Source organism: Cupressus sempervirens, chromosome 8, assembly GCF_028749045.1.
Source record: "Cupressus sempervirens isolate cs-2001-9-10 chromosome 8, ASM2874904v1, whole genome shotgun sequence".
Lineage (NCBI taxonomy): Eukaryota > Viridiplantae > Streptophyta > Pinopsida > Cupressales > Cupressaceae > Cupressus > Cupressus sempervirens.
The window spans coordinates 593,525,114-593,540,968 of record NC_143125.1 but is presented as its reverse complement, the minus strand read 5'-3'; the positions used below and the strand labels follow the sequence as shown (position 1 = coordinate 593,540,968).

At 39.1% G+C, this 15,855-nt stretch overlaps 1 protein-coding gene across 4 annotated transcripts in view; it reads left to right on the top strand.

Moving 5' to 3' along the window:
* Positions 1–15,855, top strand: part of PDE149 (integral membrane TerC family protein) — a 207,863-nt gene that overhangs the window by 22,845 nt on the left and 169,163 nt on the right. The window lies entirely within an intron of this gene.

Sequence of the window (15,855 nt, the reverse complement as noted above, 5' to 3'; positions counted from 1 at the left end):
GGTGGGATTCAACCCTCACCCTATTCTGTCGGTGTTTGTTTTCAATGTGTATCTGACAAATTGGAGTGCTCTCATTATTTGCAAATACTTAACTACTAGTGAATGTTTTTTCCTTGCTTGTAAGTGTATTAATTGGTGTTCCAAGTCTACTATGTTTACCATTGATTTAATAATATTCTTTATTGTGTGTTCGTGCAACATTGTGATTTCAATCACCATCTGTGTGATTCCATGCTGTGTCCTATCATTCCGTACTGACTTCCTCACCCTTCCATCCCTTTTTGTACGGCTCTGAATTTCCATTTGGAGTCAGCATACTATCTCCTGCTCTCACCATACGGCTACATTGAGCCTCCATACGGCTTAAAACTTCCCGTACGAACTCTCCCTTGCCAGGCAATATCACCATACGACTGTTTCTGTGGCTCCTCCATTTCATCGTACGGACTTCTTAGTCTAGTACGGCCCTCCACATTCCCGTATGGCTTTCTTCCACTGTATGGTTACCCAGCTTTATGGTCAACATTCAGTCCATATCACACACAGTAACATACACCGTACCGCTTTGAGTCTCTCCTCCGTACGACCACCAAGTCCTCACACAACCGTACGGCCATCAGGCCTCTCTCACACAATTGTACAGCCATCAAGCCTCTCTCCACAACTGTACGACCTGTTCAGTTCCTGTCACCTGCGATTTGGGACATTCTCCAGACAGCAAGTAAGACGTGGGTACATTATAGTGGTATCAGAGCTCTTTGATCTTGCTAGCCAATGGACCGTGAATGAGAGTTTATAGCCGGAAGAGGAGAAGAACACATTCCGTGGATCGAATGGCTGACAAATGGGAACCAACGGGTGTTGAACTTGTGGCACTTCTGAGGGAACTTGCTCGGAATCAGGCACAGATCACTAATACGTAGTGACTCGTGGAGGAAACTCTCAAGAAGTTGGCGGAGAACAAAATATCTGGAGAACAAAATGGTCACAACACGAACTCGGTGGTGGGTAAACCACACCCCCAGCTAGCACGCTCTCGACCTTCCATGCCGACTTTCCCACTACGAACGAAGGCACATCACGGAGAAAGACTTCCAACTTTCGAAGAGATAAGAGAGGACTGAAGGAATGCAAACCTCGAAGAAGACATTTCCTACAAGGATTATGCAGATCTGAGAATGAGATATTGAGGAGGCAGAAACAGAGGAGGATACTTCAACGATGATCTCAGGAGAAAATTGAGCAAGGTGAATCTATCTCCATTTGACGAATTGGGCTCCATTTCAGCACAGGCGTGGGTGATGAAAGCCGATACCTACTTCCAACTGAATCCTATACCAGAATGAGAAGCTATCAAATTTGCTGCATTGCACTTGGAGGGAGTTGCGCACAAATGGTGGCACCACGGCACCATCACATTAGGGCATGATCAAATAAAGACTTGTGCGGAATTTACGGAGAGATTAATAGAACGATTTGATGGGAAAGACCCTGAGCTCAATTTCAAAGATTTGACGCAACTGAGGCAAACTAGATTGGTAGATTGGTTCATTGCAGAATTTCAGAGACTTTCGGTGTTGGTCACGGACATCTCCAAAAGAAGGCGGGTCATGCTCTTTATGGATAGACTGGCAAAACCATTGAAGGGTTGGGTGAAGGGATTCAATCCGTCAATCCTGTCGAGAGCAATCAATAAGGCACGAAGTATGGCATCATCCTCATCCTCTCGGAGTCGCTCACATCCGAAACCGCTGACGTTACTAAGGGACAAACCTCCGCCCAAGAAGCCATCATTGGATGAACCATCTCGACAAGAACTCCGAAGGAAGAAATTGTGTTTCAATTGCAAGGGGCCTTGGGAGCCTGGTCACTGATGCCTCGGGAAGGGGAAGATCCATTACATCAAGGTAGTGTTAGATGATGAGGATGAACACGAACAAGAAGAAATGCCAGTGGAAGATATCCAACCTAGCAGTGACACCAACATGGCCAGTTTAAACCGTACGGAGAGAATTGTCGCCTTGGTACAACGTGGACGATCCATTGCATTGGCTGGCAATCCGAGGTGTACAATTTTCCGTGTGCGAGGTACCCTTCAAGGACAAAGGGTCATGGTGATGTTGGATAGTGGAGCTACTTTTAATTTCTTAAACTCATCCTTGGTAAAGCGAAGAAATCTCCCTACGGAAGCACACGCAGGCTTTCAGGTCAAGGTTGCTAGAGGGACTTTCTTGCCCTGCACGCACCTTGTTCCTCAGCTAAGCATCACAATGGTGAATCACACGGTGACGGAGGACTTTTTCATAGTGGACCTCGCTGACATGGAAGTCATTCTTGGCATACAGTGGATGGAGACGCTTGATGAGTACACTCAGAGTTTCAAGCGAATGGACTTCACTTTCGTGGTTGACAGGAAGAAGGTGGTCCTCCGAGGGATGGCAAATGAAGGTCCGAAGGAAGTTTCTGCGCATCAGATGGAGGCAATCTTGTTGCACGATGACGTTGTGTGGGCTGCGCATTGTTTTATCTCGGTAGAACCTATAAAGGGGCACCGAACACCTCCGCAGGATAAAGAACTTAGGATATTTTAAGTAGGCATGAAAAGGTTTTCATGGATATTCCTCCTGGCATACCACCGCATTGGAGGTTTGAACACACAATAGAGTTGGAATCAGGGGCAAAACCAATCATAACCACACCGTACTGCCACCCCAAGAAATTCAAGGATCAGATCGAACGAACGATTCAGGAATTTTTTGGGAAAGGATGGATTTGTCCCAGTTCTAACCCATTCACGTCATCCGAGGTGTTGGTCAAAAAGGACAGAGCGATGCGCATGTGTGTGGACTATCGCGCGCTGAACAAAAGAACAATAAAGAATAGGTACCCCATCCCAAGGATAGATGAGTTGCTAGATGAACTACATGGTGCGGTCTATTTTTCAAAAATAGACCTCCATTCCGGATACCATCAGATCCGAATGAGGGAAGAAGATGTGGAGAAAACGAATTTCCGCTGCCACTGTGGACACTATGAGTTCCTGGTCATGCTATTCGGTTTGACCAAGGCACCTGCTACATTTCAGTCATGCACGAACCACATCTTCAACAAATAGTTGCGTAAGTATATATTGGTATTCTTTGATGATCTTATTTATAGCAGGACATGGGAGGAGCACTTGAAGCACTTGAATGAAATTATGAGTATCATGGAGGAATAGTCCCTGTTCGCCAAACAGTCCAAATGTGAGTTTGGTATGACAGAGATATTATACTTCGGGCATGTTGTCAGTAAATACGGGGTTCAAATGCATCAGGAGAAGATTTAGGCTATCCTCGATTGGCCTCCCCCAAAATTACTCATGGATCTGCGAGGATTCTTCGAACTTTGCAGTTACTACAGGAGATTCATCAAAGGGTTTTCTCAGCTTGGCGCACCTTTAACGGATCTGATGAAGAAGGGGGCTTTCCAGTGGAACGAAGAAGCACAACTCACCTTTGATAAGCTAAAAGAGGCCATGAGCACTTGCTCGGTTCTTGCATTGCCTGACTTCACCCGATCGTTCATTTTGGAATGCGACGCGTCCAGGGAGGGCATTGGAGTGGTTTTGATGCAGGACAGACACCCCATTGCCTATGAGAGCAGGAAGCTTACCCCAACAGAACGCCTGTATTCTATTTACGACAAAGAAATGTTAGCCATCGTACATGCACTTACCAAGTTCCTGCAGTATCTGGTTGGTGCCAAGTTTGTCGTCCCTACGGATCACAACAGTCTGAGATATTTCCTGGAGCAGCGGGACTTGAACGAACGGCAACAAAAATGGGTAAGCAAAGTTCAGTCTTTTGATTTCAACATTAAATATGTAAAAGAGAAGAACAATGTTGTTGTAGATGCCTTGTCTAGAAAACCCACCATCTGCTCGCTAGACCAGATCTCAGCTGACTGGAAGGCACAATTGTTGGTAGAATATTCCAAGAATACGTTTGCCTGTGAGATAATGGATGGTCACATCCACGATGATCGGTACAGGGTGGTGGATGATATCATCTATTATAAAGATTGGATATACCTAGTGCCAGAATCCAAACTGAAGTAGAAGATCTTGAAGGAAGTGCACGACTCCCTCTGGCTGGACATCCCAACTTCCTTAAAACTTACAGAAGTATTCGGGAGAGATTTTCATGGAAGGGACTGAAAGGGTATGTGTTGCAGCATGTGAGAGAATGTACAGTTTGCCAACAGAACAAGTCCGAACACACTCTTCCTACCGGACTGTTACAGCCTTTGACAATTCCCGAACATAAGTGGGAAAGTATATCAATGGATTTCATAACAAGACTTCCCAAGGTGAACGGAAAGCACTGTATCTACGTGGTGGTTGACAGATTGACAAAGTATGCACACTTTTTCGCCATCCCCTCGGATCTTCAGGCTGCACAAGGCGCTGATCTATTTTTCAGAGAAGTCTTTTGCGTGCACGGGTTACCTCGAAACATCATCAGTGATCGGGATGGACGATTCGTTAGTATTTTCTGGTCAAAATTGTTTTGGATGGTAGGGATAGAGTTATCACCGAGCACGAGTTACCACCTGCAGATTGACGGCCAAACTGAGATTGTGAACAAATGGCTCGAAGGCTACCTTCAGAACTATGTCTCGGTGCAACAATGCATGTGGGTCAAATAGATCCATCTCGGGGAGTATTGCTACAACACGACGTATCACATGTCTACCGGGATGACGCCATTCAAAGCTCTGTACGGGCACGAACCCCTCTCCTTCATCGACACAGTTCTAGGTGACAGTTGTGCTCCAAGGGCAAAGGATTGGCTTCAGGAGGGGCAAGACATATTGAGGAGCTTGAAAGAGAACCTGCAGCAACCACAAAATCGACAGAAGATGTAAGCGTTTTGAAGGAAGGGATCTAGTCTATCTCCAGCTTCAGCCATACCGACAGTCTTCATTAAAAGGAACAGGTAAGGAGAAATTGAAGCCATGCTTTTATGGTTCCTATCGCGTGATTCGTCGCATCAGTGAGGTCGTGTATGAACTAGAACTTCCGGAGGGTAGCTGCATTCACAATGTCTTCCATGTTTCTTATCTGAAGAAAGCTGTAGAGCAAAATGCCATCGTCACTACTGACCTTCAGCCACTCAATGAGGAAGGGAAGCTCATTCTGGAACCTACTGAGATTCTCGAAGTACGTGAAAAGGTCCTATGAATCCGCACTATGAAGGAATACTTGGTATGCTGGCGACACCTACTGTTGGACGACGCAACGTGGGAAGGCGGGCACATCCTCCAGCACCTGGCATTGCACTTGCTTGAGGACAAGCAAATTTTGGGACAGGAGGACTGTAATGTCCCCATTATAAAATAAAATAATAATTTAATCTTTGTAATGGGTCGATTGATTTATTTTATCTCGAACCCATTTTTGTTTTGTTTTCGTAGTTTGTGTCGCCGTCGGCTAACTTTGTACACCCTCGGAAAGCTTTTCCCAACGAGTATTTAAGCACGGCTCATAGGTAGTTTGTAGACATGCTTTTGGATTATATCTCTTTGTACTGTGGATTCCTGTTGGAGTTCGGCATTGTTCACCATTTCGGAAGTGAAAAACCTTCCCTATTTGGCTTGCATGGTTTCAGTGGGATTCAACCCTCACCCTATTCCATCGGTATTCGTTTTCGGTGTGTATCTGGAAAATTGGAGTGCTCTCATTATTTCCAAATACTTAGCTACTGGTGAATGTTTTTTCCATGCTTGTACGGGTATTAATTGGTGTTCCAAATCTCCTATGCTTACCATTGATTAAATAATATTCTGTATTGTGTGTTCGTGCAACATTGTGATTTCAATCACCATCTGTGTGATTCCATGCTGTGTCCTATCATTCCTTACTAACTTCCTTACCCTTTCATCCCTTTCCATATGGCTTTGAATTTCCATTTTGAGTCAGCATACTATCTCCTGCTCTCACTATACGGCTACATTGAGCCTCCGTACGGCTTCCCTACTGCTCACAACTTTCTATACGAACTCTCCCCTGCTAAGCAATATCATCGTACGACAGTATACCATACGGCTGTTTGTAATGACCCTGCTCAAATCCGATCCCAAAATGCTGATAAAGGTTCAAGAAAATGCTTTGCATACAAGGGTCATATGATCGATATAAAATTTCAGTTTGCTTTTATGACTCTTTCCTTCCTTCACTTAGCATCAATAAGAATGCTTGCAAGTAGACTTTGAATTGACTAAACAATGACCTAACATGAATGTGCAACTAATTTTGGCAATATTCAATGCATATATATGTTCTAAGCATGAGAAATGAACACCTACAGCCAACTGACATTTTTACAAACAATTGGTATGCAAACTAACTAGCTGATAAATAATGATATTGAATTGCTCAAATGACACCAGCAACTATTATCTCCTTAATTGCAATGAAATTTCTAATACAATGCTCATGAAATATGGCCAAGACTCTTGGAATTTATATGGATTACAAAAATGATAATGTTGGTATAATGCACACCTACAGCTGAAACTTGTAACACCTAAAATGCAATGCTAACAAAGAAACGTGGTTGTAGATGGCTGTAATAATTTTCTCCAACGTTGTCTTTCTGCTTTGCTTTTTTTTGTTTTGCTTTTTCACTTGCGTTTTTCAAATCTGCTTTTTCGCTTTGCTTTTTCGAACTGCTTCTTTGGATCTTTTTTTTCGGACTGCTTTTTCGGATATGCTTTTTCAGACTGCTTTTTTCGGACCTGCTTTTTAAAACTCAAATCCTCAGGTAATCTGAGTATACAAATTAAGCTCAACTTGAAATGGCTGAATACCACTTCCAAAGTGCAACCCTTCAGAAGGTCTTTTTTAGTTATGAAATCTCTTGAGAGGTATCGTTCTCAAGGATTATGCTGAATATTTGCAGACCTGGATGGTGCCACAAATGCTCAAAGAGAATGGTAGTAGAATCATCAATTCTCGTCTGTCCAAATGAGAGGCCAAGCCCTCTATTTATTTACTTTTCTAAGATGTTACTAAGGACTTCTAGAAGCATCCTTTTCTAAGAAGTTACTAAGAACTTCTAGAAACATCCATTATAAAATCTCATTATAATGCACTTTTATAATAAATAACTTTATAAAATAAAAAGTGCAACTCAACTTAGAATTATAACATGTAGGCCCAATATATAAATAATATCTCCAAGAGCATAATAAACCATTCAATCACCAAATAAACGCCAAAATGACTCTCTCATCACAACCACCCATCTACGAGAGTCCGTGATAGAATGATCCGGCACGCAAAATGATGTCAGCCAAAACGGGGACATTACAGTCCGTCCTTCCTGAAATTGCTTGTCCTCAAGCAATCCAACAACACAGTGAACTCCAACCTCCACCTGGATCCCAAATGAAGTAGTATGTGACATCCTTGTGGACATTAAACCAACTGCAAATCAACATCATCAAGACCAACCACATGTCTTGTAACATAACACCCAAAACTTGTGCGGGTGATGTAGAAGTCAGAATGACACCAAAAGGCAACTTCATAGAAGATCTAAGAAATCTCTTCTTCCCTGTATCCACCCACATAATATATATTGGATTGGAATCCTGGTCATCACCAACATGCATTGAAAAAGATGTAGCTACAGGCGAACCATATGCACTCATGCTAATTGTATTAACAATAGGTGTAGCCGTATCAAAATATATGGACATAGGAACAACACTAATAGTTGCAATAGAAAACTTAACCGAATCTGGAGTTGATGAAATCTCATGTGTGCCATCATTAGAACACACATCAACCACTGTATGCATATTTCTAAACTCCTCATTGGATGGTTCAACTGGCATAGAAGTGGCTGCTGATATGACAGTATCCTTGCATTCTCCTAATCCCATTATTGCTGCATTGTCATCTGCTGACAAAGCTTCATATGTGGACTCCTGACTCTGCACATATGACTCAATCCCAGATTGTGAATCAATTAAACTAGAGCATAAACCCACATTGACTAACTCCGCTGAAACATCAACATCATAGCTGGGTGGCTCTATACGTGTCTTGATCCCACCTGAGGAATCAACTACCTCCTGCATTGGAGCAACATACAAATCATCAATATTGATGCCCATTTGTCTAGCCATAAGCTGTAACATCATATCCATAAGCCTATTCTGCTCATGTTGCATCATATCCATTCGCCTATTTTGCTCCTCTAATGTATCTAGTAACTTGAACATTATATTTTCCTGATCGGGATTGATATACATTTTGTCAAACATTTTTCTCTCTATCTGGCTATTCCAAATTCCCAATAAGACCTCCACAGGAAGGGAGGACTTATAGCTCTAATACCACTGTAATGACCCTGCTCAAATCCGATCCCAAAATGCTGATAAAGGTTCAAGAAAACGCTTTGCATACAAGAGTCATATGACCAATATAAAATTTCAGTTTGCTTTTATGGCTCTTTCCTTCACTTAGCATCAATAAGAATGCTTGCAAGTAGACTCTGAATTGACTAAACAATGACCTAACATGAATGTGCAACTAATTTTGGCAATATTCAATGCATATATATGATCTAAGCATGAGAAATGAACACCTACAGCCAATTGGCATTTTTACAAACAGTTGGTATGCAAACTAACTAGTTGATAAATAATGATATTGAATTGCTCAAATGACACCAGCAACTATTATCTCCTTAATTGCAATGAAATTTCTAATACAATGCTCATGAAATATGGCCAAAACTCTTGGCATTTACATGGATTACAAAAATGATAATGTTGGTATAATGCACACTTACAGCTGAAACTTGTAACACCTAAAATGCAATGCTAACAAAGGAACGTGGTTGTAGATGGCTGTAATAATTTTCTCCAATGTTGTCTTTCTGCTTTACTTATTTCTGTTATACTTTTTCACTTGCTTTTTTTAGATCCGCTTTTTCGAACTGTTTTTTCGGATATACTTTTTCGGACTGCTTTTTCGGACCTACTTTTTCAGGCTACTTTTTCGGACTTGCTTTTTCAGATTGCTTTTTTCGGACCTGCTTTTTAAAACTTAAACCCTCAAGTAATCTGAGTATACAAATTAAGCTCAACTTGAAATGGCTGAATACCACTTCCAAAGTGCAACCCTTCAGAAGGTCTTTCACTTCCTTAGTTATGCAATCCCTTGAGAGGTATCGTTCTCAAGAATTATGCTGAATATTTGCAGACCTGGATGGTGCCACAAATGCTCAAAGAGAATATTAGTAGAATCATCAATTCCCATCTGTCCAAATGAGAGGCCGAGCCCTCTATTTATTTACTTTTCTAAGAAGTTACTAAGGACTTCTAGAAGCATCCTTTTCTAAGAAGTTACTAAGAACTTCTAGAAACATCCATTATAAAATCTCATTATAATGCACTTTTATAATAAATAACTTTATAAAATAAAAAGTGCAACTCAACTTAGAATTATAACATGTAGGCCCAATATATAAATAATATGTCCAAGAGTATAATAAACCATCCAATCACCAAATAAATGCCAAAATGACTCTCTCATCACAACCACCCATCTACGAGAGTCCGTGATAGACTGATCTGGCACACAAAACGATGTCAGCCAAAACGGGGACATTACGCTGTTTCTGTGGCTCCTCCATTTCACCGTATGGACTTCTTAGTCCATTACGGTCCTCCACATTCCCATACGACTTTCTTCCACTGTATGGTTACCCAGCTGTATGGTCAGCATTCAGTCCATAGCACACACAGTAACATACATCGTACGTCTTTGAGTCTCTCCTCCATACGACCACCAGGCTCTCACACAACCGTACGGCCATCAAGCCTCTCTCACACAATCGTACGGCCATCAGGCCTCTCTCCACAACCGTACGGCCTGTTCAATTCCTGTCACTTGCGGTTTGGGACATTCTCCAGACAACAAGTAAGACATGGGTACATTATACTGTAACTAAACAAAGGGAAAGCAAAGAGAAAAATAATGCATCATATAAGCAACAAGAACAAGAAATGCAAACAAAACTTAAATCTCACACTTCTTGGAGAGCAAAGAGCAAACCTTGGAGCAAGAAGTTGGAATGAAACTCTCTTCCAGAATTATGTCTCTTGAATGTGTTTGCATATGATGATCAATGTCTTTGAAAATCTCTAACTTCTAGCCCTAAATCAAACATTTTCATGTGCTAATACATATTTTAATGATACAAATGTGCCTTCTATATTTAAATCATAGTTTTAATGCTTGTTTACACATTGGAAATGCCCTCTCAAATGCAAATCGTGGTTTTTGAAAGCATTTGCATATGCTAAAAATGATGTATATGCAAACACCAAAGGTATGCATACTCAAATGCCCAAATGCAACGCACTTTTGGAGTTTGGAGTGCTTTGCATATGTGAAATGATAGTCTTAAGGCAAATTGGGCTTTTCTAGCCTTATTGCATATTGTATTTTCTTCTTCTTGATGCAAATTGTGTATTACACGAGCATTTGCATATTTGAAATGCCATATCCAAGAGCATGTAAGTGAAACGCTCAAGCAAATCAGACTTTTTAAGATGCCTTGTATGTTGGAAGAAGATAACTTTGCAAATCGGGCTTTTCCAGTCATGACACATATTACATGTAACATCCCGTTTTCTCGGGTCTTATTTAACAACTAATATAATCAAAGATATACAATTATCACTTTATTTTCATAGGAAGACAGTTAAATCAATTTCCTTCATATGAAAGAGATTGACGGTTAAAATCAGTTAAACAAAATTTCTTAACGAAGAACTGAAAAACACCATCAATGAAAAATTACTATAGAAGTTAAAAAACTACATACCATGAAATTTCAGATCGAAATCAAAACTAGGGATGCTTCTGCAACCACTCGGGTTAGTTCCACAAATACCACTATAACAATATCACATGACAACTACCCTCCAAACCGCTATCTCAAAACCAAATGATGATTACTATTAAATACCACTATATAAAAATTAGGGCATCACATACCACTGTATCAATGATTGCCATTGGATCATTTAGGGCTTTAGATAACATCATATCACTTAGGGCTTCCAATTTCCACTGGATCAATTAGGGCACTAGATACCACAATTAATTAGGGCTCCAGACACCACTAAATCATTCGTTTCCTTCCGATTTCTCAACTGTGGTATTAACATAAAATTGGAAGATATGCTCATAGTTGATTTTCATATAAATGAAAGGCAATCCATAAATCTATCTTTCGCATCTAAGTGTATAATAACTGTAACAATGAAATAACTCAAATAATCTTACCTTCTTGCATATACATCATAAAAGTGATAATACCTATTTCCGATAAACAATTGAATGCATAGTTTATCTCTATTTGACGTACGCCCAACATCTTTGTGGGAGGTGAAACATTGTCAGAAACTTAACCACCCAACCTCGGACCAAATCTTATCCCCACACGATCTCTAACGAGAGGCCCTCCCTACCTGGAATAGACAAGGATCATCTTGCCATCCACTGGGCATCTTGGTATTTAACACACCATATGACTTGGCAGCAGGAGATTACAATAACAGGACTATGCATAAGCTATTATTTATTCATTATTCTAGATTTAATGTATCATATCTGACTTTCATTTTCTAAGTCACTGTAGACTCCATCTCACCTCTTCACCATTTCATTGGCATCTTGCTGGTGAATTCCTCGATGTTTGTAAGATTATAATCATTTTGTTTTAATTTACACCTCTTCACCATTTTCATGGCTTCATCGCCTGGTGAACCTAGGTGTTAAAGATTCTAAGAGCATTTTGTTCTTTGTTTTGGGAGTTATAATAGCATGGTTATTGATGTTGTTTCATAAAATCATTTTAAACTCCTTCAGCTACCATTCGGTTTCATAAATGATATTACAATTAGAGAGATAAAAACTAAGAAGATCTACAATGGAACTCTATGAAATGCAAGAGATTAACAGCAAGGTATTAAATAATGTATAGTTGGTTGTATTCGGACTTCAAAAAGGAAGGCTTATGATATACAAATGCATGTATTTTTTTTTCACAATACTGGCAATGCATAGCCGGCTGCAGTCGAACTTATACTTCAGAAAAGGAGGAATTACGAATGCATGTATTGTATTATTCACAGTCCTAGCAATGTGTAGTTGACTGTAGTCAGACTTATATTCAAAAAAAGAAGGAAATAAGAAATACAAGTGCATATATAATTCATGACCTGGGGTTGTGCTTGAGGTTTGTTTGGACGTGGCTCCTCCCGTCCTCAGCTGGAACTCCTGTTGGCTATTTGTTCCGCCTGCTAGTAGCGACTTGATTTCAGATTTCAAGCGCTGAAGTAGTAGGGGGAAACAAAGTAATGTTGGTTGTGTAGTCAGAAAGAATGCTTTGGCTGGGAATGAACATACTCGGCTTGAATTGGGAAATGTAGCAGACAATAAAAGGGAGAGAAGAAATTCGGAAATGTATAAACGAATGGAATAATAATCATCCGTCTGACTCCTCTCACGACTTCCTTAAATGAAGAGCAACATGACTCGTTAGCTCCCATCGGTTACAAAAAGATTATTTTCCCAAGAGAAGGAAAAGAAAATAAAAAGGTTGGAAGAGAAGTTGGAAAGATTATAAGACAATTTGAATTGCCAAATATTAAATTGATTTCCATGCCAAGTGTTATAAAGGAAGAATATTAAAAACAAAGAATAGAGTTGGAAAATAATAATTTGAATATTATAATTCAAACTTATTATATTTTGAACATTATTATAATCTTATATGTACATGCAAACATCAGTTTATTAAATTATTAAATTATAATGGTGCCGTTTCATCATTTATATCTATATGCACATTTATAAATATTTATTAAAATAATATGATGAAAGATAAATTAAAATCCTTTGAGATATGTTTTATATTTTTAACCCAATTATTTTCTCAATTTATTTATTTAAATAGCTCATGTGGGTCCCAGAGATGTATCCTGTTTCAAGTCGCTAGGTTCTCAACCCATCTGCCCAGTGATGGTGATGCTCAATTGCCTAATTCTTTTTTGACAATGCTTCCACTCCTTCGATGTGTTTCTTGCAAGGAACTTCTCAGTAATTAAATTATTTAATCATAAATAATCATAACGGTTAACCATCTTCTCAATTCCATGAATTCGTGATAAATGATCAACTAACTTGTTATCTTCACTTGAAATTATAATGACCAACCATCTTGCCATTTCATAGAATTATAACAAATTAAACTGCCAACTGACTTCATGTGAACCTCAATAGCTATATTTTAAATTAGGTCAAAAATTGGGTTGTAACATTACACATTTACACTTTCCATGCAAATCATGGGTTGGACATTGAAATGCATATTGCGTTTACATGTAAAGTGCAGATCGCACTTTTTGTGATCATTTACACATTCCTCTTAGCCATTTAAGTGCAAATCACAGTTTCACTTGCATATGCATGTTAGAGTTGAAGGCAATACGCAGATCGCACTTTTCAAAGTGTCTTGCATATTAAAAAATGTTGAGTAAATGGCAATAGAAAGGCAAATAGGGCTTTTCCAGCCATGTTACACATTGCATATTGCATCTACAATTCCCAATCGCACTTTTCAATGCATTTACATGTGATGCTTTGCATGAAAAGTTGCAAGTATGAAGTTGGTTGCAATTTTTGAGGGGGGTTGCTTATTGCATTTACATGCAAGTAAGAAAATTGGAGTTTTCACCATGAATTGCATATTTAAAATGCCATGCAAAACCGTCCAGCCAAGTAGTTTGGGTAGAAAACAAGTAGTTTTTGTAAGCCAATCTTGGTTTTGGGTGAGAAACATACATTGCATATTGAGGAAGTGTCATATGCAATGTGTAGTTGGCCTCAAACAATGCATTTTGCCTCTTGGAATGAGGCAAAATAAGAAAAATCAGACTTTTTGGGTGCAACTACATGTGTAAAAGACTTGCATCAACTTGTTATTCTTAATTTGCCCATGTTTAATTGATTCACTTAAGTGAATCTCACTTTTGGGGTCCATTACATATGACACATAACATTTTTATGTGTCATGTAAATGGGTTGAAAAAGTGAGATTTTCATTGAAGTGATTTAAGTTTTAACAATAAATTGCAATGTAACATCAATTAGATTAAAAAGCTCACTTTATAACTTAAATGAGTTAATTTAAAACTTAAAAGATCAAAAAGTGCAACATAACATCAAACCATAAGGTCTAATATTTAAAATTTGGAATTGGGGTTCTAAAGTCTGATTACACATGCACTTAAACCTTAATATCTTTTGCTTAGCAAGTCCGACTATGTCCTAAGACAACTTGAAATGAGGGCATGACTGAAAGCAAGAGATTGAAGGAAACGAAAAGACAAAAAAAAACCAAACAAACACGCTAAAACTTAAAAAGGGACTTTAAAGGCCTAAAAAATCAAGCATATGTTACTAGATTTGACAATTCTAATCAAACTTTGAAAAACAAAAGCAACTTGATGAGAACCTTCAGTAAAAACACTCACAATATGCATTGGGAAGGATTAATTGACCAATTTTCGGTAATCATATAGTGAGTTAAGAAATTTGAAACTTGGTAAAGTGTCGTAGTGTTGCCTCCATTTTGGGACGACAAAATGAAGGACAACATATAGCATGAGCATAAAGAAACTTAGCAATAGATGCTTCAGTTACCTTTAGTGCTTGCACGTTAAACATAACAACATTAGTTTCTCTCTTAGTCTTCTTTTCTCTACTAGAAGTCATAGTGGCACCCTCTACATTATGAGTATCTTCATTCATGGATCTTGTAGTCATTGACGTACTATGCTATGAATTCTCTATTGAAGTCCCTTTACTCAATGCCTCCCCCCTGTGTGCAATCTAGTTGCCTTAAGTTTTTCCACGCATTTTATTTCTTTTCAACCTTTCATGTCTTGACCACCTATCCACAAAAGATTGTAATAGACTATAGTATAGCTGCCCCTATATTGTTTGTGGCACAAATGGCACTCTCATAACCTAATATTGCTAAATTTCTTTTCTATTCTTTTTTTCCCTTATTTTTATCAACTTTTGCAGAAAATTGTAAGAGAAGTTTGTTGGGGTTGAATAGGTCGTAGGCATAGTATTTGAGGATTTGGGAAGGACACTCAAATTGGTTAGAGGTTGCTGCCCTGCTACATTCATGTTGCTTGAAGACCCTCCAATGGCTGCCATACTTCTAGGACTGGTCCTTTGAGACGTTTCTTCCATTTGAACTTCCACAATATCACTACTCCTGTCACTCCTGCTGCTCATGATTTTATTTTTTCTGTCAATCGAAGTGCAATTTAAAAAATAAAAGGAACTCACATTGCTCTTCCTAGGTGCTGTGAAACTTGAATAAATGGCAAAAACAAATGTAAAATGCAAAATGTACCTCCCGTGAAGTAGATTGGATGCCAAAACATCTTCTTGCAGTTGTTGTTCACTGTCTCACAATCTTCTCCTCCTTCACAAGCTACTCTTCTCCCTAACAAATGCAAAAAATGAATCCTTTTTAGTCTCCAGAGTTGTTTTATTAGCTAGATTAAGGTGTTCAAATTCTAATGGCCTTTAGTGATCATGTGGAGCTGACCAAACCAAAGAAACAATTTAAAAAATAACATCTTTAGTGATCATGTGGAGCTGACCAAACCAAAGAAACAATTTAAAAAATAACATTTTTGGTTTTGTTTTGTGTGTTCAATTTCTCACTAAGCAGTTGGGTACTCCCAACTGTATTGGGCATG